At 35.9% G+C, this 24,904-nt stretch overlaps 2 long non-coding RNA genes across 2 annotated transcripts; one reads left to right on the forward strand and one right to left on the reverse strand.

Annotated features, from left to right (window-relative positions):
• Positions 1 to 326: 326 nt before the first annotated feature.
• LOC141558880 (uncharacterized) lies at positions 327 to 23,595 on the reverse strand. The gene is made up of 4 exons (XR_012487168.1): positions 23,258 to 23,595; positions 4,009 to 4,076; positions 3,671 to 3,760; positions 327 to 533 (listed from the first exon to the last, which is right to left on the reverse strand). It is a non-coding gene; the product is annotated as an uncharacterized LOC141558880 (long non-coding RNA).
• LOC141558879 (uncharacterized) lies at positions 380 to 6,367 on the forward strand. Its single transcript, XR_012487167.1, has 5 exons — positions 380 to 560; positions 2,515 to 2,672; positions 2,973 to 3,098; positions 5,430 to 5,634; positions 6,104 to 6,367. It is a non-coding gene; the product is annotated as an uncharacterized LOC141558879 (long non-coding RNA).
• Positions 23,596 to 24,904: the final 1,309 nt, after the last annotated feature.

A 24,904-nucleotide genomic window follows, 5' to 3' on the forward strand; every position in this document is an offset into this window, starting at 1 on the left:
AGAATTACAGGGCTCGGGACTGGATTTGTGATTTCATTAATCTAGGGAATTTCCAGCTGAGAAGCTTCTTCTTGTGAAGAATGCCAAGTAGGCACCTTCTCTGTGAGTTATAATTCTAGCTTCAACTTAGAGCTTGCTTGATACTAGGCATATTTAGGTCATTTAGCAAATCAAGCTTTCCTGGCAGGAAAATTGTTTCAGTTTTTGGATGAGTGAACTGAAACTAAAACCGAATTTAGCAATTTAAATCCAATAGTTACTTTCACTGAATGCTTAGATACAAGGTTCCCACCTTCCCGCCACATTTACTTTTAGGATGTCTTATTTACATAATCCACACATATACATAAATAGTGAACTTGCCTTCCAGGAACAATTCCCGAAAATAAAAGGCAGCAGGGGTTCTTGGTTTCTATTGGTTGGGACTTGAAAGGAAGGAGCATAAATAAAGCACATAGGTGCTTCTCCATTACTCTCTACTATTTGGATCCACTCTTCTGACTCTTGGAGGAAGATGAACACCAATTCACCATCTAAAGGGAGGAAGCCAGATGCTTTTGGTAAGTTGAAGAGCTCTTTGTTCCATACGGGCTTAATGAAGTTTGGTTACTTTTCTATGATGATAATTGGTTGGCATCTTTTTGCCATCTGTTTCCAGAGTTTCCAGACTTTGAATGAATTTACACTTTCAGTTGAGGGGATAATTCTTGAGTTAGTTTTAGAAGATATTTATTTACTAATTCAAATTTCCCAGAGCTCTTGCTCTAATCCACTGCACCAAGACAGTGGGTACTGAAAACCTGGTCAACGAATGAATGAATGAATTAGGACCCTTGTTAGGTAAATTCCAACCCTGTGAATTTAATTATAAAATGATTTTGAGATTTCTTGTGAATTTGAATTAAACTCTCCTCTCTTCTGCCTTGTTAACACTTTCTACTCCAAATTATGCAGGATATGTTTATAATTTTGCATATTCTATCAGCAATATTAGAATTCCATCTAGTAATTTAGAAATTATAATGCAAATTCCTAAAGGAAAGGAACTGGTTAAAGGAGTGGTGATTTTGAAGAGAGTAGTTTATATCCTCGTTGTCTTTCTGTCTTTTGTAAGTAGTTGCTGATGGTTGAGGTGATTAACTTGGGCTTGGTAACATACCTTAATAATGGGGAGGGAGGGAAGAAAGGATGGTTAAAGCAGAAATGCAGGGGGAAGTTAGCTGATGTAGTCGATAGAGCACCAGCCATGAAGTCAGGAGGACCTGAGTTCAAATCTGGCCTTAGACACTTAATACTTCCTAGTTGTGTGATCTTGGGCAGGTCACTTAACCCCAATTGACTCAGCAAAAAAAAAAAAAAAAAAAAAAAAAAAAAAAAAAAAAGAAGAAGAAGAAGAAGAGGAGGAGAAGGAGGAGGAGGAAGAGGAGGAAGAGGAGGAAGAGGAAGAGGAGGAGGAGGAAGAAAGAAAGAAAGAAAGAAAGAAAGAAAGAAAGAAAGAAAGAAAGAAAGAAAGAAAGAAAGAAAGAAAGAAAGAAAGAAAGAAAGAAAGAAAGAAAGAAAGAAAGAAAGAAAGAAAGAAAGAAAGAAAGAAAGAAAGAAAGAAAGAAAGAAAGAAAGAAAGAAAGAAAGAAAGAAAGAAAGAAAGAAAGAAAGAAAGAAAGAAAGGAAAGAAGGAAAGAAGTAGTACTGCCTTTTGCTTTAATATGTAAACTATATTATGCTATATTTTAAATGGTTATATACTGTTACTCTATTTATGTGGGAATACCTTACTATAATTTTGTGGGACAGGCCAACATAATTACAGATCATTACAGATAGATATATATTAATCTCTGAAAAGAAGTGTAAAAAACTGGTAATATTGTTTATTATATATAAATCTGACTCTAGAGCCAAAAAGACCTGATAATAATCTTGCCTCTGAAAGACAAGGTCTGTGTACTCAGTGCCAAACTATACCACTTGTTAGTAGTCAGCCTTATTAGAATGTTTGACTTCTTCCCACTGTAATCCACGAGTCGATGGGGTTTTCTTTGGGGGAGGAGGTGTGAGTTAGGGGGTGGCTATAACAATTTATTCTTTTAGGTGCCAAATATATTGGATTGGTATGAATATAAGGTGTCTATTTATGATGGTAGTATCATAGGAAAGCCAGAAGTCATGAAAAATTTTATTGGTCTAGAAGTAATGGGAATAAAAAATGAAGACAGATGCCATGGACACTGTAGAAACCTAAAGACAAACCTCCTGGACTAGTAAGAGTGAAGGAGGAAAAAGAGGAAGAAAAAGTGAGATCTGAGTAGAGAATGTGCTTAAGAGATGTTGGAAGAAAACCATGTTAGGGAAACCAAGAGAGGGAGAGTTGAAAAAGGCATAGTTGTATCCAGTGTTCCAAAGAGAGTGCTATGATAAGGTTGGAAGACATTTATTCCGAATTTGAACTAATAAGGAAAGAAATGATCCTATTTCTAATAAACTAACTTTCCAAATTTTTTCCTCCCTTTCTCTTAGTACGGACTTCTGTCTCATCCATTAGAAGAAAACGTGCAGTATTTAACAAAGAGCAACTTAGAATTCTTATCAGCTATTTCCAAAGGAACCCATATCCCGGTATAGAAGAACGAGAAGAACTTTCAGGGAAGATCACTATTGATGAGTCTCGAATACAGGTTACTTGAGAACTTGTTCTTCTTTGTCTCTGTCATCAATCTCTGTCTCTTTTCCCTTTTCTCTGTGCATCTCCCTATCTCTCCATATGTTTGTGTGTGCGTGTGTCTATGTGTATTATCACAAAATCATATCACCTTGTCTCTCTTTTCTATATATCAAATACATCCACTAAAGTTTTAGCTGACATCCCTCATTGTGGTTTGTTAGGGATCCTAGGTTTCCTTTTTTTGAACAAATAGTTTATTAATAATAAAAAGTCATTGTCATTGAACAGTAACAACTCTTGTCCTTATTAACAGGGACCTTCCTTGGTAACAAAGGAGAATCAAGCAAAACAAATGGATATATTGACCATATATAGATAGAACATGGCTCCTTTAGAAGTAAACCATCTCTTGACCAAGAAAAAGGACATATACTTTTTTGTGAGTTTTCTCAATTCCATTTTTTCTGAAATTAATCTGACTTATGATGTCATTTGATGTTTTTCAGGTTTTCTTGAATTCTTTATGATGTTTCTTATAGTACCATGTTGACTAGCATTTATATGCACAGCTTATTCATTAATTCTCCAGTCAATGGACTTTGCCCCATTGTTTTCAGTTTTAATTTTCCTTTGGAACTTAAAATACTAGTAAAATGAGCATTCCCATATATAGAGAGAGGATTTCACATTAGAACTCAGATCTTTCTAATATACAGAATACTTTTTTTCTTTTAAAAATTATTTTCAGTTCAATTTAGAGCTTTCAAAGTAAACCTGCTGATCTGTGCTTCTTTCCAGTCTTTGTTCTTTGTGTTTTTCTTTTAAAATATCTCAGTGATCCTTTTTTTCTTATTCAGGTCCTCTCTTATTTCACCTCCCTTTCTCACTATCCTCCTACCCCCACAGGTGGAAAAGAAAAAAAAAAGTCCTTGAAACAAATATGAATAATGAATGAAGTAAAACAGATCTCCACATTAGCTATATCTTGAAAATATATGACTTATTCTGTACCTTGAGTCGATTAGTTCTGTCAAGAGGTGGGCAGCATGTTTTCTCCATCCTCTAGGATAAAGCCTCTTAAATTATGGATCACAATCATATCTGAATTTGGGAATCATGAAATTATGATTTATTATCAGAAAATCTTTGATTTGCACACCTATTTTATATGCCTATATACCTGGGGTTGAATAAAAATTTCTGAGAGGAAGAGGGATCATCAAAGGAAAAAGTTTAAGAAGCCATGTTGTAGAATTCTAGATAATCATTACATTGAACAGGTCTTTCAAATCTTTCAAAGTATTTTTTCCCCTTTATAAAATTTTATCACTTGCTCTGACTCTACTTACTTCATTCTTCTTCAATTCATACAGGTTTTCCCGGATTTTTTTTCTGAAACTGCTTGTTTTGTCATTTCCTAGGACACAAGTAGGAAAACACAAGTACAATACAACTATTTACCCATTCCCTAACTGATGAGCAACATGTTCAGTTTTTTCCTGTATAACCTTGAACAAATCACTTTAAAAAAAAAAAAAAAAAACTAAGAGAAAACAGGAAGGACTTCATGTACATAGAAGGTGTTATTTTAGCTGGGATTTGGACAGATATTTATTGATACATTGGGTTTCTTTGAAAAGTGCCTATTCATCTCTGAAAGTTCTGAATTATTTTAAAAGTTCTTTTCTTTTCAAATTTTGAGTTCAAGCCTCTTTTCCTTCCCTTCCATCACTTTTCCACCTACTAAAAGGCAAACAATGTGATATCAAATATACTTGTGAAATCATACAAAATATATTTCCATATTAGGTATATCACAAAAAATTGGAAAATTATATTTCAATGTGCTTGTTCCTCCTTTTTTTCTAAAACCATCACATTTCTCATTTCTTATAGTTCAGTTTTCTATCATATTCACATATCACAACTTGCTCAGTCATTCCAATTGATGAGCATCCCTTAATTTCCCTTTTTTTTTTTTTTTGCCACCACAGAAAGAGCTGCTACAAATATTTTAGTACATATCCATCCATTTCCTTTTTCTTTGAAATCTTTGTTGACAGACTTAGTAGTAGTATTTTTAAACCCAAAGAATACACAAAGTTAGACAGCCCTTTGGGCACAGTTCCAGTTCGTTCTTGAGAATGGTAGGTCCAGACAAATACTCCAAGCACAGCACATTAACGTATCTATTTTCTTTTCATTTCTTTGGATCATATTTACCTATAGAGAAATGACTCTCATTTTCATAGATTTGAAGTAGGTAAGCTGATAGCAGGTGGAATAGAAGGACTCAGAAAAGGTCTTTTAGGAAGAAATATTTGAACTGAGCTTGAAAGAAAGCTAGGCACACAACAAAAATGTTGGCTAAAATATTTAAAGACTTTCAGTTTCCATTTCCTCAGTAACTTTATTGAAAAATCATGTGTTAACTACTTTCTGTGTGCTGGGCAGTGTGCAATAACCTTGGGAATACTCATAACATACTGAAAGGTAGATAATCTGTCTACCTGGAAAAGAAAAGAAAATAGGAATGTAGCCCTTAAGAAATGAAATTGTTTGGGGGTGATTTTTTAAGTGTATGTCCCCTTGAAATTCTTTCAACCCGATAAAGAGATTTGCCAAAAAACAAAATGTCTTATCCACTTGTTCTGTCAAGTTAAGATCAATACCAGTTTAAAGAAACAAAAGCATATCTCTTTGGTAACAATGAAAAGCTAATTTTGAGGTCAGGTTAATGGGAGTCATGTTTCTTCCACTCCTTCCTTAGGTTTGGTTTCAAAACCGAAGAGCTAGGCAATCAGCACAACAGAAAAAACGGACAGCTCTGGCTTCCACAAACTCAAGAAAATGGATGTGTCCAGGAAAATCATCTCCAAGTCAGTTACCCAAAGAGAACCACCATGAGCATGATCTCCCTGAGGATGAGTTTCCACTACCAACTGCAGCCAGATCTGACTCATGGTCAGAACCAGGTAAGCCTAGTCAGAAAGGCAGCCTAAGGAGGAGCTGCTCCATATAGAGAGGAGTGTGGCTTCAACCACGAAAGCTGCTTACTCAGGATATAACATTTCCCAAAGCCTTCAGTTTGGCTCCTCTGAAACCATGAGGCCATTGACTGAACTTCAACTTTATTGCCCAGTGTCCCAGAGAAGCTCCAACCAGTGGGCATCTTCTTGGCTTCACCAGGAATCACAAGGGCCAGAGAACCATGGCGCACACACCTCCTCTTATGGAGAGGTGAAGCCCCTATTGCATCAGCAGCAGCAGGGATGGACAATAGAACAGTTGTACTCACACTATCACCCACTAACTTTTCAATGTGCTCAGGAGTTCCCATGTCAGCAGCAGCAGCCACACTCCCAGCAGCCACCAGCCCTCCTACCCTCAGGGTCACAGACTACTACCTTCCAGGTACAGCAGCTGACTTCATTTCTTTATCAGTCACCACAGGAACATCAAAGTCCAATACAGTCACCTCCATTGATGAAGGGGGAAGAGCAGCCAAATGAATTGTTCCCTCCTTTTAACCAGCAAGAACTTCAGCTCATCAATCTATCCAAGAAAACCGTTAGGCTTGACTCTCCAATGCTTTTCCCTGATGATTATCTGCCTGCCTACCCAGGAGAACTGGATATAGATGACATTCTGAGAGATCTGCCTTTCCCTTTGGCCATGTTAAATGATTAAAAATTGAAGAATTTTGTATCTTATGGTGTGATGTAGTAATCTAATAACGTTTGTGATTCTAAAAGTCATTCTGGGATTAATAATTTCTTTCAGGTCTTATAAACTCACTTATAAAATGGAAAGAATAAAAGGATTTATTAGAAATTAGAATCTAACAGCCTCTTGTTTATAAGAAATGCTTTTGAGAAAAGTATCCTCAGAAAGTTGTATAATAAGGGACTAGAAGAGAATGTATATGTTTCAGGTGATCTAAAAGAGATAAGAATAGCATTCATGAACTCAGTTGTAAATATAGACTTATTAAAAAAGAAATAGTGGAAATATATTAAAGTATTATTATGCTTAAAAGCATCAAAGACATGAGACTAATATCAGTTTGTACATATGAATTTAATTACATAATATCTAAATACTTACAGTAAATAATCATTGATTTACAGTTAATAGACAATAAAACTCTCATTGGGAAACTCGTACTGCCATTAGCTTTTACAAATTTTTGGAAGAAATATATTAAAAATATTAATGGAATTTTAGAAAAGTTAAATATGATAGATTTCTGGAGATTACTGTGTACATTTTTCCCCCCAGGGGGAGGAGAGGGCAGGGAGGATGGGAGGTAATTAGGGCTAAGTGACTTGACCAGGATCACACATCTAGTATCAAGTGTGAGATCAGATTTGAACTCAGGTCCAAGAAGGAAAGAGAGGGAAGGAAAGAAGGAAAAGAAGAAAGAAAGGGAAGGAGGAAAAGGAAGGAGGGAAGGGAATGAAAAGAGGGAAAGGGAGAAAAGGAAGGGAGGGGATGGAGGGAGGGAGGAATTAACAAGCTTCCATGGAGACAATAATATATCTAGGATAAGATAATATAGCTAGAATAGAAATGGTAGAATGGAGGGAAAATATTTGTATCAAAATTCTCTAATAAGCATTTGGTATCCAAGACATATAAATAATTATCAAAAATACATAAGGTAAAATAGTCATTTCAGAATAGGTAAATTATCAAAGGATATGAACAAACATCTTCAAGAGAACTTCAAAGTATTCAATAATTACAGGAAAAAAAGTGTTCTAAGTAATAGAAATGCACATTAAACAACTGTAAATAGTAGAGACTTTTGAAGAAAATAGATGTCAAAGAGGTTTTTGAAAATAATATATTGAAATTATTACATATGTCAAAGGAAAAGCAAAGCTATATATAATCAAGACTGATATGTGTAATGCCCATTTTCCTTTGCATGTGTTAGGTTTATAACTTCTTTTTTTTAAATTTTAAGGCAATAATAGGGGTTGAGTGACTTGACCAAGGTCATACAACTATTGTCTAGGATCTCAAGCCAGATTTAAACTCACATCCTCCTGACTCTAGGACCAGTGCTATATCTACTGCACTGCACTACCTAGCTGCCACTATCATTTCTTTAAAAGAAGAAGAGTTTGGTTTTTTTTTTTTTCCCCTGAGGCTGGGGTTAAGTGATTTATCCAGGGTAATACAGCTAGGAAGTGTTAAGTGTCTGAGACCAGATTTGAACTTGGGTCCTCCTGAATTCAGGGCTGGTGCTCTATCCACTGCGCAACTAGCTACCACCAAGAAGAAGAAATTAGATCACCAAGACCAAAGCATTTTACTGTTGGTTGAACATAATGGAAATTTGTCTCTTCACAATTATTTACTTGGTTCCCTGAATGACATATCCACAAGTATTTTCCAAACCTTTCTCCAATGTGATAGAAGTTTCCAACTCAAGGACTCTTATGGCCATAATTTTCTTTCTTTCTTTTTTTCTTTAATTATAGCTTTTTATTTACAAGATACATGCATGGGTAACTTTTCAGCATTGACAATTGAAAAACCTTTTGTTCCAATGTTTCCCCTCCTTTCCCTTACCCCTTACCCCTTCCCCCAGATGGCAGGTTGACCAAAACATGTTAAATATGTTAAAGTATATGTTAAATACAATATATGTGTACATGTCCAAACAGTTATTTTGCTGCACAAGAAGAATCAGACTTTGAAATAGTGTACAATTAGCCTGTGAAGGAAATAAAAAATGTATGTGGACAAAAATAGAGGGATTGGGAATGCTATGTAGTGGTTCACACTCATTTCCCAGAGTTCTTTTGCTGGGTGTAGCTGGTTCTTTTCATTACTGGACAATTGGAACTGATTTAGTTCATCTCATTGTTGAAGAGGGCCACATCCATCAGAACTGATCATCATATAGTATTGTTGTTGAAGTATATAATGATCTCCTGGTCCTGCTCATTTCACTCAGCATCAGTTCATATAAGTCTCTCCAGGCCTTTCTGTATTCATCCTGCTGGTCATTTCTGGAACATTCATGGAACAATAATATTCCACAATATTCATATACCACAATTTATCCAGCCATTTTCCAATTGATGGGCATCCACTCAGTTTCCAGTCTCTGTCCACTACAAAGAGGGCTGTATGGCCATAATTTTCAAGAGTTTATGGGTGCCCAAGATAATTGTATAAATATGTATTCATACATTGTATTTAACATATATTTCTACCAAGACTACTTGCCATCTAGGGGGAAAAAGTGGGAGAAGGAGGGGCGAAATGGGAATGCAAGGTTTTGCAAGGGTTAATGTTGACAAGTTTTTTAAAAATAAAATATTTTTTAAAAAAATGTTTATGGTTGCCTCCATGGGGGGGGAAATCCATTTTTTAAAGTAATAGCTTATTTTTTTCCAGTTACATGTAAAGGCAATTTTAAACATTAATTTTTAATATGAAACTAAGTTTCAAATTTTCTCACTGCTTTCCCTCCTCTCTAAGACAGTAAACAATTTGATTCAGATTCAGTATGTACAATCACATAAAAAATATTTCCATATTTGTCATATGATAAAAGAAGAAACAGAACAAGAGGGGAAAAAATAAAGAATGTGAAAATAGTTTACTTCGGTTTACATTAATTACTCCATCAGTTCTTTCTCTAAGTAGCATTTTCCATCATAAGTCTTTTGGACTTGTCTTGGATCATTGTTTTGCTGAGAAGAACTGAGTTTATCAGAGTTGATCACCAAACAATGTTGCTGTGACTGTATACAGTGCTCTCCTGGTTCTGCTTATTTCACATTGCATCAGTGCAATTTGTGGTCTTTCTGTTGTCCCCATCTCTTAACAACCTCTTCTCCTCCTTTGAGGTTTCCTGGATCTCTCAGTACCCTAGATCTATACATTATCTTCAGAGCTTTAAAAACAAACAAATGAACAAACAAACAAAAAAAAGCCAACAAAATAAATCTATTAACTTCCTAGTCATTCTGTATCCTTTCTTAAGGAATTCAATCCCTGGTTCTCAGTTGCCTTCCTCTCTACCCTAAGATCTGCCCATATTTTGGGGGACTTCAGTCACTGTCCTTTCAGATACATTGGCTTCCTGGTTCATTTTCTAGGACCTTCACCCTTAGGACATTTTTATCATCTCATACAACTACTTTTTTCTTCACAATTTTAAATTCTGAAAAATCAGCCCTCTAATCATGTTCCCTACTCTGTCTCCCTCTGATCCTAAAACTATTGATTTTCCCTCATTAAAACCATCATTGACCTCCACAATTCTCAATTTCCTCTCTTTGAACCTCTATTTTAGTCATTTCTTCCATAAATACTCCTCTACCATTCAATCCCTTGATCCTGTGCTCTTTCCTTCCTTTGGTCCCAACTATTCTTCAATCTTGAATCACCTTTACCTCCATTTGAAAGTTCCAAAATGCAATAAATCTCACCCTTTCCCCCTCCATGGATAGTTCTTCCAGAAAGTTATGTCATTTAATCTCAAATGGACACTGTTGCAACTCAGAAATTCTTCTTAGATTAAACTTTTATCTCTATTCTTTTTATTTTTTTTCCGTTCCATTCAACTGACATTTATTCATGATGTAATATGTCCAATGCCTTTTTTTTTTTAATTCATTTTTCCAAATTATCCCCTCCCTCCCTCCACTCCCTCCCCCCGATGGCAGGTAATCCCATACATTTTACATGTATTACAATATAACCTAGATACAATATATGTGTGTAAATACCTTTTTCTTGTTGCACATTAATTATTAGCTTCCGAAGGTATAAGTAACCTGGGTAGATAGACAGTAGTGCTAACAATTTACATTCGCTTCCCAGTGTTCCTTCTCTGGGTGTAGTTATTTCTGTCCATCATTGATCAACTGGAAGTGAGTTGGATCTTCTTTATGTTGAAGATATCCACTTCCATCAGAATACATCCTCATACAGTATTGTTGTTGAAGTGTATAGTGATCTTCTGGTTCTGCTCATTTCACTCAGCATCAGTTCATGTGAGTCTCTCCAAACCTCTCTGTATTCCTCCTGCTGGTCATTTCTTACAGAGCAATAATATTCCATAACCTTCATATACCATAATTTACCCAACCATTCTCCAACTGATGGGCATCCATTCAACTTCCAGTTTCTAGCCACTACGAAAAGAGCTGCCACAAACATTTTGGCACATACAGGTCCCTTTCCACTCTTTAGTATTTCTTTGGGATATAATCCCAATAACAGCAATGCTGGGTCAAAGGGTATGCACAGTTTGACAACTTTTTGGGCATAGTTCCAAATTGCTCTCCAGAATGGCTGGATTCTTTCACAACTCCACCAACAATGTATCAGTGTCCCAGTTTTCCCACATCCCCTCCAACATTCATCATTATTTGTTCCTGTCATTTTAGCCAATCTGACAGGTGTGTAGTGGTATCTCAGAGTTGTCTTAATTTGCATTTCTCTGATCAGTAGTGATTTGGAACACTTTTTCATATGAGTGGAAATCTCTATTCTTTTTAGATTAAAGTTTTAACAATCTCACTCAGCTGCAACAGCAATCTCACTTAGGACTCTCACAGAAGGATTTCTATATTTTTTGTCTCTTTCTCTGCCCAAGCCATTTTTAATTCATCTCTTTCTCAACTGGGATCCTCTGAGATTGTATAGGAAAAATTGTGGCCAGACATTGAGATTTCTGAAAAGACCTCTAGGTGGCACTATAGGCAGTTGTGTTGAGAAGATCAGAGTTCAAATTCAGGAATTCAGACACAAACTAATCCATGTAGCTTCCCTTGGGCAAGACATTTCAATTCTAAATCAGTTTCCTCATCTGTAAAATGAGGATAATAACACTTATATCCCAGGCTTCCTATGAGGGTAAAATTGGGATAGATGGTAGAGAGATGGGGGGCAGGGGGAGTGTAAAAGAGTGAGGGGGAGAGAAGACTCAGAGGAGGAAGAGGAGGAGGAGGAGAAGAAAAAGGAGGAGGAGAAGAGAGAGAGAGAGAAAGAGGGTGCTTATTCCTTTATTATGTCACAGACTTAAACACTTACATGCGTCACTAGTGAAAATTACTTAGGGAGTATAGTTTTATAAACTGTACTAATTGTCTAGTTAGCATAAAGAATATTAATTTAGTTTTTTTAAATTAATAAAAAGTTTTAGTTCCAAGTTCTCCAAGTAATTATAGACATTTTGAATGAATCTTATTAAAATAAGATTCCATTTTCATCCTCCCCTTCTTTGTCTACTCGGCAATTTCATCAGTTTATTTACCCATTGCAATTATGTCTACATAATGACTTTCAAAGGGTACGTGCAGCCATAAATACATGAACACTGTTCCAAATTTTTAAGTGATGCCTTGACATTTCTACTTGAATGTCTCATGGACAACTCAAATCTGATATGTCTGAAATAGAACTTTGAATATGACACTCCTCCAGACTTCTCTACTTCAAGAGGACACTGTTATCCTCTTAGCCAAGCACTTTTATCATTGCATTTATGTTTGCTTCTTACCTTTTCTTTAGTCCTCATGGCTAATTATTTGTCTGTTGTAGGGCCATAACTCGGGTGAGATTCACTTGTAGTATCCATCTGGTAGATAATAGTATTTAGATAGACAATCTAGATATCTAAATAATTTAGATAGATAATAGTAATTATCTGGTAGATAAACAGAAATGATATGTCACCATTGGGGCAATTGCTTATGTATATATGAATCATTTTATTGAATAACTGTACAGAGAAGTTTAGAGACATAACCAGGTACAGATTGGAAGCAATTCTATAACTCCTTTCTCCTCTATTCTTTCTAGGAAACATGTGTATTTTTCTTGTCTTCTATTCCCTTTGCAATGCTGATGGCCTTTGTCCCAAGAGAAAATCTCGATCCTGTCTTCAAAATTAGGTACCATCTGAGTTGGTACCTTAGGAATGTTAGTGCTCATACCAATCAATCAAGAAGCATTTTTATTCAGAGGTTTTTAACTTGGGTTCCTTGAATTTGGAACTGAAGAAAGTACTTGGAAAATAGGACTGAAATATGATGGATTTCCTTTGTAATTCCATGTATTTGACATTGTACTTTTGCATACAACATATATTTGCTATCCTTGACTCTTTCCTCTTCTGCCTTCCCAATATCTCTCTTATACATCCCTTTCTTACATCTGACACTGACACCACCCTGGTGCAGGAACTTATCCCCTCAGTTGTGGACCATTGCAACAACATGATGCTTCATCTCCCTTCTTCAAGCCTCTCTCCTTGTCAATACACTTTCCACTCAGCTGCATATAGATTGTGTAGTCCAGGTGATATCAGATTTCCAAGGACACTTTTAGTCAAGATGGCAAAATGAGTATTAGAACAATCCAATTTTCACCAGGAGGATGGGGTGATATAGAATCCGTCCACCAAAAAAAAAAAAAAAAAAATTCTTAAATATTAAGAAAAGGAGAGAAATTATAGTAACTTCATAGAACCTAGATCACCAAAACAAGTTGATTAAGAATTTATAGGCTACAAAAGAAGTGGTAAACCAAAGAAACCAGGGTTAGATAAGCACCGTTCATGAAAATCTCCCAGTTCTGATAATCTCAGAAGTGCTCCAGCCAGCGAATTTCAGGGTGATCCAACAGCTGAAAACCTCTCATAAGGAAGTCAAGATTAGTTAAGAACTTGGGGAACTTTGAGAACCAGACCTGAAGACCAAAGCCAACAATGCTCCTACCCAAAAGCACATGATTGTGGGTTTACTGTAGCAATCCCTGAAGAAACTAGGATACTCTCTTTCTGAGGAGAGAGACCAACCTGATACTTTGCAGTTCATTGTGCACATCAGATACCAACAAAAGAGAGGGCCAGTGGCTGGACTTCAGATGATATACATCAGCCCTAAATTGGGGCCCACTGTTCCAAGCAAAAGGACAAAAGCAGAAAGACCTTCATTCTGACAAAAAGTCTCAGTTCAAAAACCAGAGCTGGAAATACAAATGAACAGAAGAACCTGGTGACAAAGATACTCTAGAGATCTGGGGATGTCTGGGACAAAAGCCTGGAGGAAGAGTGTAATGAGATTTATTAGAAAAGGAATGAAAGTCACAGGAAAGAATTAGATGAAGAATAAAAAGCTTCATGGAAGAGATGTAATTCTTATTCAAAAAAGGGAATCCCTTAAAAATTATAATGGACAAAAAAAAATTAGAATGGGCTAAATTTGAACCAGAAGACAAAAAATATAAAGAAAGAATAAAACATTAAAAATAAAAGAAAATATACAATATCATCTATCAAAAACAACTGAACTACAAAACAGATCAAGAAAAGAAAACAAGAATCATTATACTACATCAAAATTAAGATTAATTTTTTTTTAATATCTGCATACTTATTTTAGGAAATCACAAATGAAAACTCCCTGAACCCATTATGAGCAAAGGCTAAAATGAAAATAGAAACAATCCACTAGGCATTTGATGAAAGAAATGCTAAAATGAAATCTCCCATTATCATAGTGCTGATCCACAGCTTCCAGTTTAAAAAAAAAAAAAAAAATCTGTAAGTAGCCAGAAACCCAACTTAAAAACCAAGAAACACTCAGGATCATATAAGGCCTGGCAGCTACAATCATAATGGATGGGAAACTTTGGAAGAAGATATTGTAGAAAGCAAAAAAATAAAGTCATATATAATTCATCTGGTAAAACTATACATAAATCTAGTAAGAAAAATAAATCTTAAATGAAATAGAGGACTTTTAAACATTCCTGATGAAAAGAATCTCTAAAATAATAACACAGGAGTCAGGAAAAGCATAGACAAGTAGATTGGCACAACTGGAGGGAAATATACTATGAAGTATTTCCATTCTAATAGGAGGAAAAGATACAAGGGTCTGTTAGAACACAAAAGTCCTCAAGTGCCATAGAGTTAAATAAGACAAACAGAAGACCTAGAGTATTTTCATTATGCATTAGTATCAATAGATAAACAAAGACAATAGTGAAAGGGGAAGGAAGCTTCAGAAGCAAAATAGATTAAGAAAGGGATTAGTTATAAGTAGGAAAAAAACTTTAACTTTTAAGAGTAAATACTTAAATGAGGATTATTAGGAGAAAAAATAGTAAGAACGTGGAGTGGAAGAAGATCACCTATCACTATTGAACACACATTCTGTTTTATAAAGAGGAAGAGGGGAATAAGGTAAGAAAAAAAGTATGATGGGATGGGATGGAAGGATAGAAATAATTAACTGTCCTAGCTGTGAAATTAAATGGGATGAGGGGGCAGCTAGGTGGCCCAGTGGATAGAGCACCAGCCTTGAATTCAGGAGGACCCGAGTTCAAATGTGGTCTCAGACACTTAATACTTCCTAGCTGTTTGACCCTGGGCAAGTCACTTAACCCCAGCCTCAAGGAAAAAAAAAAAAAAGAATTTAAATGGGATGAACTCATAAAGTGGATTAGAAAATAGAACAATAGAATGTTGTTTCCAAGAAATATAATTAAAATGGACATATGAAACAGAGGGCTAAAATATATAAGGCTTGAACCAGAAAGGAACATGTTTTGGGTAAAATTAAAAAGTAAAAATAGACTTTACAGAGATAAATAGAGAAATGATGCCATGCTGAAAGACATTATAGACAGCAAATATCTCTCTCTTTAGGTGTGTGTGTATTCGTTTGCTTGTGTAACATGCAATTAATGACATACACTTACAGGAGAAAATAGCAAAATCAGAATAGGTGAGCAACTCCATGCTCTGCTTTCAGATTTAGATAAATTAAAAATAAAAATTAGGAAGAAAGACATTAAAGATCTTAATAAAATTTTAGAAAGTTTGATTTTAAAAATCTCTAGTGATTACATGTATAGTATACCTTTGCAAAAGCTGACCATATATAACATATATATGACATAATAACATCACAACAAATGCAAAAAAGCAGAAATATTAAGAATGCTGTTTATTGACCATAATGCAATAAAAATAACATTAAGTAAGTGGTATCTCAAGACAGAATTAAATTTAATTAGAGACTAAATTTCATCATAAGCAATTGATAAGTCAAAGAACAAATTATGGGGGGGAATGGGTAATTTCAACAAAGAAAATAAAAACAATAAGAAAATATAATTTAAAATTTCTAATTTAATCAAATCAATCTTTAGAGGAGAATTTAAATCTCGGAACATTCATAAAACAAAAAGAAATGAATGAGTTGGGGATTCATCTAAAAATTATGAAACGTAGTATGTATCTACTATTTTACAATACTAAAGCAGAAAATTCACCCTTTTCCATATCCAGTAAATCACTTAGGCTGGTATTATCAAACTCCAATAGAAAAGAGACCCCTGCAAAGGACAGCTGCTTTTTACTGCAGGTGCACATGAAAGCCATAGACTAACATTCTCTATATTTCATTGCATTTTTATGCATTTTGTTAAATAATTCCCAATTAAATTTTTAAAAGCTCCCCTAAATTGGATTATAGATTGTGCAGCTGACATCTTTGATCTAGACCATTGAGTTGCTCCAATCCAGCATTCAGGGACTCATTCATATCTGTCTGGGGAGAAATAAAGAGACCTAAGTAGGTTACTGACTTATGGTTAAAAGAAGAGGTTAACTCATTTGCCTGCTTTTCCTCTCTCACCAATAAGGAGGATGGTCATACTGCTACTCCTCTGATGACTGACCCTGGGATGGGATTAGACTGAAGGCTGGGAGAGTGGCTTCTGGGGGCAAGGCTTCTAAGGAGTTGACTACCACAGCTGACATGGGGGCTCCTGTGCACAATGAAAAGTTACTAGGTGATACCATAATGCAACTATCCTGTTTTCCATCCCTGTTGTTGACAATGGCTTTATTCTGCCATAAAAAGAAATATATGCACCATAGTTCTCTGGTATTTGTTTTGGGCCCTGCAGGACCCAGGAAGATGCCCACTGGCTGGAACAGACATCCTCTTTAAGAATTTGACTTGTAGATTCAATTTTCTGGATGTTTCTGTTTTCCTCAGTGTTTACCTAGTTCTTCAGTTTTAAAATCAAACTTAAGTAGGAGAGGAAGAAATATAATGATGTTCATTAACTTGACCTCAATTTTACTTATTCTTTCTTATAAAAAGGGATGTTTTTGTTTTGGTAAAGTGTCATTGGTCTTTATTTGACAAGACAAAATGGTGTGACATTTCTCCTTTTGACAGATTTCTTGCTCAGATTTACAAGAAAGTCACAAGGAGAAGGAAGGAAAGAAGCAAGCAAGCAAGCAAAAGGAAGGGAAAACACCAGCCCTGAAGTCAGTATGACCTGAGTTCAAATCTGCTCTCAGACACTTAACACTTCCTAGCTGTATGACCCTGGGCAAGTCACTTAACCCTAATTGCCTTCAAAAATAAATTAATTAATTAAAATTAAAATTAAATTTTAAAAAGGAAGGGAAAAAAGGAAACAAAGAACCATTTTTCAAGGGGCACTTCCCAACCTTCTTTCCACTTCAAGAGAAGATACTATCTTCACTGCTTTTAGTCTGATGTGAATATTTATAGGGTATTGTATATTGCTCAGCACGTAGTCAGTACTTCTAATATGATCCTTAGATTGAATTACTGAGGAAAGAGAAAAGTTTTAAAGTACTTCAATAAGGGGCAGCTAGGTGGCGCAACAGACAGAGCACCAGCCCTAGTCAGGAGGACCTGAGTTCAAATTTGATCTCAGATACTTTAACACCTCCTAGCTGTTTGAGCTTGGGCAAGTCACTTAACCCCAATTACCTCGGGGGGAAAAAAGAAGTACTTGAATAAACATCTTCATAGACCTCTTAGTTTTTTGTTTTTGTTTTACAAACAGTCTAAATGTCCCTCCTAAGAGACCTTTTCTGAGCCTCTCCTGCCCTTTCTCTGGAATGACCTTATATTGCTATGATATATTTTAAAATTATCTCCCTGGTCAAATATTGTGTCTTTCGGGGCAAGGACTGTTCACTTCTCTCTTTGGATCCTCAACACTGATCACAATGACTGGCACAAAGGAGCTCCTTAAATGGTCTGAATTCAGGGAATATCTTCCAAGTGCCTACAATGCTCCAGTAATTTGCTGGAGTTCTGTGGCCTCTCCCATGTGGGCACCTGATTGGCACCAGTCAGAGCTCAATTGGCTTCTGAGATAGATGAGGCATGAATGGCTAGAAATACAAAGACAAGTCTGTAATAATCTCTGACTTCAAGAAACCTATATTAAAAGAAACAAACAAAAAAAATTTTTTAAATTACTTTACATTCTTCTAAGAACATCTCACTGCTATGGAACCCACAAATTTATTCCAAGAGGAAAGCATGATGCAATCGATCTTATTGGTTTTGTGAACATGAAAGGAAGCTGCTGCATCTGAAACAAAAAGAAGAGGCTAGAAATGTTGGATTTTTGAGAATCTGAAATGAAATTGTAAGAGCAAAAGCAGCTCTAAATGTGGATAGTGCTATGGTAGTCCAAAAGCAAAGGTCAAATTCATGTTAAAAAGATCCAGATCCACTAGATGGCAGTCTGAGCTTCTCCCTCAGCCAACCTAGTATCCCATTTAACAATTTTTCCAAGAGTAGTTTCACATCTATAACCTAGGGTCTATTAGGGTTAGTATTAAAAACTTACTAAATCACTAATTTTTTTTAAAAAATGCAAACTAAAGCAACTCTAAGCTTCTAGGCACCTGAATAGAACAGGGCCATGGTACTTAGGGAACAGAATAGCCCTTAGGTATATAGCTTGGACCTGCAAGCACATACACATGTGCAAGGATAGAAAAAGAAAATAAATGTTGGAGTAGGTGCTGGCAAACAGGAACAGTAATACATTGTTGGAGAGTTGGGAGAGACTCCACTGAATCTAGAAAACAAGATGCAACTATGGCTCCAAATCATCAAACTGTGCTTTCTCTATGACCCAGCATTACCTCTACTAATCCTATGTCCCAAAGAAATCAAAGAAGGAAAGGATTTAGGAGTACAGAGCTCTAGCCATTGGGTCACTCAGCGGCCCCCAACAAGGAAGGAAAGAACCTATATGTCCAACAATATTTACTTCTGCTCTTTTTGTAGAACCCAAAACTTAGAGACTGAAAGGGTGACCATCAACTGGGAAGAGCCAATCAAATTGGAATATATAAATAGAATCCTATTTATACCCCCAAAATGACAAAACAAGCAATTTTCAAAACCTGGAAGACCTTTGTGAAATGATGCAGAGTGAAGTTAGTAGAGCCAGAACTACTGATGCAACTTTGAAAAGGAAAACAACTTTGAAACGTTCTGTTCTCATGCTAGGCTTCTAAAAGATTGATAGAGCATGCTGTCCCCTTCTGGACACAAAGTGTAGAGTAAGCAGATCTTTTAAGACACATACAATGTAAGAATTTGTGTGCATTCACCACTCATTTCTTTTAAGGACTTGGTTTTTCTTCTTGTCTTTCTTTCCATGTGGGGACAGGGAGCATGGGAATAGTGGGAAGGGATGGAATTTAATTAAATACATGAAAAAGAAAAGTCATAAAGGTATTTTTCAAAGTAAAAGGACAAAAATGAGAATAGAAGGAAGGCTTAAAATACAATCACATCCATTTTGAAAACTACAAGTGGCATATTTAACATGTATTGGTCAACCTGCCATCTTGGGGGGGGGGGGATTAGAACAAAACATTTGGCAATTGTCAATGTTGTAAAATTAACCATGCATATATCTTGTAATTAAAAACTATTAAGAAAAGAAAACTACAAGTGGAATTTAAGATATTAGAAAAGAAAAGCAAGCTATACTAAGAGAGATCTAATCATGTCCAACCCTCTCATTCTCCCATTTTCTTGGTCTTAAGTTCTGAAAAAAAAAAAAAAAAAATTAGGATACAAAACAATGAAGCAGGCAGAATTTTTGATAGCTATCCAGCTGGAAGCCATCTCAGAGGTTAGAAAATACATAGAACCAAACATTCACTTAAGCACCTCTGTGTCCTTGAAGCATGGCTTCATGGGTATAATCTGGTTCTGGAATCAGAGAAGTTCAGGTGTAGACCATTCCATGTCACATCCTACCTGGGTAGGTTACCCTCTTTTAGGCTTTAGTTTCTTCCCTGATCAAAGGAGGGGAGTGCCCTCAATAGCATGTCAGATCCTTTCGGCTCTAAATGTATGAACCCAATTTAACAATGGGAGTTTACAGCCTCCCACTACAGGGGAGGGACACTTTGTTTTAGTTAGATTACTTAACAAAAGCAATTAAATAGAACAGGGCCATGGTACTTATGGAACAGAATAGCCCTTAGGTATATAGCTTAGAAGGACCTGATATATTTATCTATGTCCCTCAGAGACTTAGCCCCAAAGCGGAGGTACCCAAGAAAACTCTACAGAATTGAAAAGCCTGAAACAAATGGTGACAGGAAGTTCTCTTTCTTTTCTGGCTTGAGTGGGCAAATCCCTTCATTGATCAAATCACTAGATCAGCTACAAACTACCAATCAAAATACTTCCCTCAGGAAATCCAGAGTAATTTTCCTAGAGCTCAGACAGATTCAAAGACTGCCTCTGAGCACATAGCTGGGCTGTATCATGGGCAGAACCTGGCCTAAGATCTTCTAACTCAAGGACAGAGCTTTATTCCCGAATAGTGAACTTGGTTCTTGAACTTGGTTTTAAAAACAATAAAGGAAGGCATTAAACATAGAACTGACTTTATTTCTTACAGATTCCCTTTTATACCCCATCATAAGCATTTTTTCCTCTGTCATTATAAAATTTCCAGAAAACCACAGAGAGTATAACCAAGGCTGTGATATTTCCTTTTTCTATTAGACAAGCTGCATCCTGCTTTTTTGCTTTTTTTTATTTTTAGAGGGCTCTCTGTTCACTAAAGAACGCTACCAGTTATATTGACCCTCTTATCTCCAGTAAATAATTCAAGGGAATGTTAATATAGATCACAAGCTGTGGAACAAGCCTTTCCATTTCCCCTAAAGTCCTCCAAGTGGCCTCATCTTGCTTCAGCCTTCCAAAGGACTTACACCTACCTAGCTCCCTACACCTGTCATCTTAACCAATCTGAAAAGTAGAGGTGGTACCTCAGAGTTGTTTTAATTTGCATTTCTCTCCATTTGATTTTTTTTTTTTTTGCTTAAATTTTTTTCTTTCCTCTAGGTCTTCCCTTATGCATTGAGAAAGCAAACAGTATCATATCCAAGAACCAACTTAAATCCATTCAGCAAACATTTATCAACAATTACTAACTATAAATTCTCTGAGTTAGATACCAAATATATAAAGTGTCCCCATTCTCCAAGAATAAAACAAAAATAATACCCTCACCCCAATCAGACTTTTCCTCTATGACTTTGTATTCTCCTCTGGCCATACATACTGAAAAGCAGATCTTGATTAATTTGGAGGTAAGAAGAGAGATTCCAGTCCATGATGAATCTCAATGGATTATTTCATAATAAATAATAGGGAACTTGGCTCATGAATTTAGTTACATCTCCTTTTGCTCCCATCCCCAACAAAGATTCTCTCTTAAAACAGAAGCTGGAGGAAATTCCAACTAGAAAATAAAGACTTCCTACCCAACCATACCTTCCCTCCCCTTCAAAAAACAACTACCATCTAAAACTAACCTATAAATCATGCCCTACCATGAGGAATGAAAGCATAATTGCTCTACAATCCTGGAAACTTCACAGGGACATTGATCAAACAACCCTAGAGAGAAGTCATCTATCTTACAAAATGGATCTTCCTATTCTTCCCTGATAGCTGGGCTATATTCATCTTTCAGCAAATGAATGAAATCAGATGGTAGGAGGTGATGGCCCATTGAAAGCTGCTTCAATTTCAGATATTTCTACTCTTTGTCTTTCAATGTGGCAGAAATAGAAACCAAGAACCATGCCTATTTTCATTTTCTGGAGATAATCCCTCATAGAGCTTTCACAGCTCTTAAAACTACACAAACACCTACAAACCGATAAGACTCCAAAGCCCAGCCTTCTTTTACTTTCTTGACTGTTTCGCTCTAGGAGTTAAAATCTTGGATAATTACACTTTACTCTTTCAATGAAACTATGTTTTCTCTTGATATGCAATGACCATTAATGTAACCTTTTTTTTCTCCTTTGATTTCTTTTAGATCATGCAAATCATGAATTTTGCCAATTTAACTCCCTGCCCTTCATCCAATAAAGCCTATCTTGGACTATGATTAAGAGGAATTAGTTCTTTCTGAAGCAAGAACAACAATTAAATCTACTAATCATCAATAAGCCCCAAATATGCATGGATAGGGAAGTGTTAACTTGTTTTCTATTGGGATAGGAGCTTACAAACAAATGAAAGGAAAAATACATTTAAAATACATAATGAAGTAATATATACACCACCTCACATCTATCATATTGGTTAAAATGACAGGAAAAGATTTTAATAAATGGTAAAACTGGAACACTAATGCATTAGGGGGAGCTGTGAAATGATTCAACCACTCTGGAAAGCAATTTGAAATATGACCAAAGAGTTTTAAAATTGTGCATCCCCTTTGAGCTAGCCAGCAGTGCCACTACTGGCTCTATATCCCAATGTGATCATAAGAGAGGGGGAAAAACCCATAAGTGAAAAATGTTTGTAGCAGCTCTTTTTGTGGTGGTAAGGAATTGGAAATTGAGTGGATGCCCATCAATTGGGGAATGTCTGAATAAGTTTTAATATATGAATGTAATAGAATATTGTTATTTTATAACATATAAATGATGAAAAATCCTGGAAAGACTTATACAAACTGATGCTTGTAAAACCAAGAAAATGTTGTATACAGTAATAGCAAGATTATGTGGTGAATAACTATGATAGCCTTAACTCTTCTCAGCAGTAAAGTGGTCCAAGACAAGTCCAACAAACTTTGGATGGGAAATACCATCCACATCTAGAGAAAAAAAACTGTAGAGACTGAACGTAGATCAAAACATACTATATTCACCATTTTTTGTTTGGAATTAGTTTTATCTTTCCTGTCTTTTACCTTTTGTTCTGATTTTTCTTTGCCAATGTGACTCATAAGGAAATATGTAAAATGAATGTATCCTAGCTAGCTTGGGGAGGGTGATGATAAGAGAAGGAGGGAAAAAGAAAAACCAATTTGGAACTCAAACTCTTGCAAAAATGAATATTGAAAACCATCTCAATGTAATTGGAAAATATACAAATAAATATATTATGAAAAATATGTCTGCACATACATACATACTAAAAGTCTGTTGCCTTCTATTTGTGTTAATAACCAATATAATGGCAGAGAAAAGTAGAGTTTTGTATCAAAGTCTTCAGGAAAACTCCCTGTTAACTTTGACTTGCATCAACTTCAACCCAGTAAGTCACAAACTTCACCATCTTTATGTGGAGCTCATGAGTTTTACATATATTTTTTTACTGGACTAGGTGAATACAGTTGATTTTTACCTAAATAACGACAAAAGTAAGCCTGGTAACAGAGAGATTATAAGAAATAAAAACTACAAATTGAAGGGAAGGTACTCACCTGTGGGAGAAGGAACTTTTTCATCTGGGAGTACCATAGATCAATAAATTCCAAAGTCAATCTTTTTGTAGTTACAATTCTGAGACATTATTTTTCAAGGCTAAAAACTGAATGATGAGAACTGGTCCCCCCAAAAAATAATAAAATGAAAAAATCTTAAGTTGCAAATGATAAGGCTTCAATCAGTTGAAGACCCTTAACTGATGCCCATAAGATGGCAAGACACTCTCCTTTAATGTGTCAATGGTGTGGCCAGTAACAATAGAATTAAGGTGAACTGAGGTAATTTTTCCAAGTAACATAACTGTTAACTAAAATTGCCTTCAGTTAGGCCAACAAACACCTGGGTCTGAAATAATATTTATTGAGAGCTGAACAGGGGTAGAGATTATATAGTAAAAAATCCTTTAGGTCAGCTGCAGCCGAAGAAAGTAAGTTGGCTTTCAGGTGTGGCTGATAACCTGTCTTTCTGACAATTAAAGGAATGCCAGTTGCTTTACAAGACACAAGTATCACTAATAATCACTCCCTAACAGGAATGATCTCTCCCCTTAACCTTTCCCTTGGAGATCAAATTACTCCTATCTTTGGTGAAAAAAAGGCAAGACCAGAGAACCATCTCCTGGGGATGGACCCTTCCCAAGCTGGTTCTTCTCTTTACAAGGAAATAGCAGTAAGGGTCCCACTTTAAAGGGGTGATAAAGTGATCAGATTCCTCACTCATGCTGTTAGTTTAGACTGGGAGAGATGTCCTTTTGAGCTAAGCTGAGAAATGGAGTTTTCAAAACATAGACTAGGATGCAGTATAGAGTAAAAGTGATTATTCAATGATATAACATGTTTATTTTCCTCAAGAGATGGAGCACTGGGCCTAGAATCAGGAAGACCTGAGTTCAAATTCAACTTTAGACATTTACTGGCTGTGTGATCTTGGGCAAGTCACAACCTCTTTGGCTCAGTTTCCTGAATGGTAAAATGAAGGCAATAATAGCAACTCTTTCCAAAGGGTTATGATAAGGATCAAATGGGATAATAGAAATTGCTTAGTACACTGCCTAGCACATAGTTGGTGTAAACCTCAGCAAAATATAAGCAACTTGTAGGTTTACATTCTTTTTTTTTTTTTTTTTTTTTCCATTCAGCTACCAAGTGCAAAGAAACTTTTTGTGCTAAGAAAACAATTATACTCTGCCCACTAGGAGATTTCATTCTGCTTGAGGAAGGGACAGGAGAAAGGATAGAGCAGAAATCAGAACTTCTAAAGTAATAACTGCAAACTGTATATTAAAAAAAGTACAAGAAGAAGAATTTGTCTTTCTCATTGCATCCTCCTTCTTCATTCCCCCCAACATAGCACAGTTACATAATAGTTGGTTCACAAGTACCTTTAAAATGTTTACTATGTAACAAGCACCATGCTAAATGCTGGAGATACAAGATAGGTGCTTTTGCCTTGTGTTTATTCTCCTTTTCAGCTTTGCTTCCTGAATTGGGGCTTTTAATATCTGCTCCTGCACATTGTTTGACATAGGGTCCCCTGTCTGGTCCAGATATATATTGCTTGGGGTCTGGTCCCAGGCCCCTTTCTTCTTATGATAGTTCCTGTTCACAAAGAACTGCCAGGAAGTCAGTTTTGTCTACCTCTTC

Source organism: Sminthopsis crassicaudata, chromosome 2, assembly GCF_048593235.1.
Source record: "Sminthopsis crassicaudata isolate SCR6 chromosome 2, ASM4859323v1, whole genome shotgun sequence".
Classification (NCBI taxonomy): domain Eukaryota; kingdom Metazoa; phylum Chordata; class Mammalia; order Dasyuromorphia; family Dasyuridae; genus Sminthopsis; species Sminthopsis crassicaudata.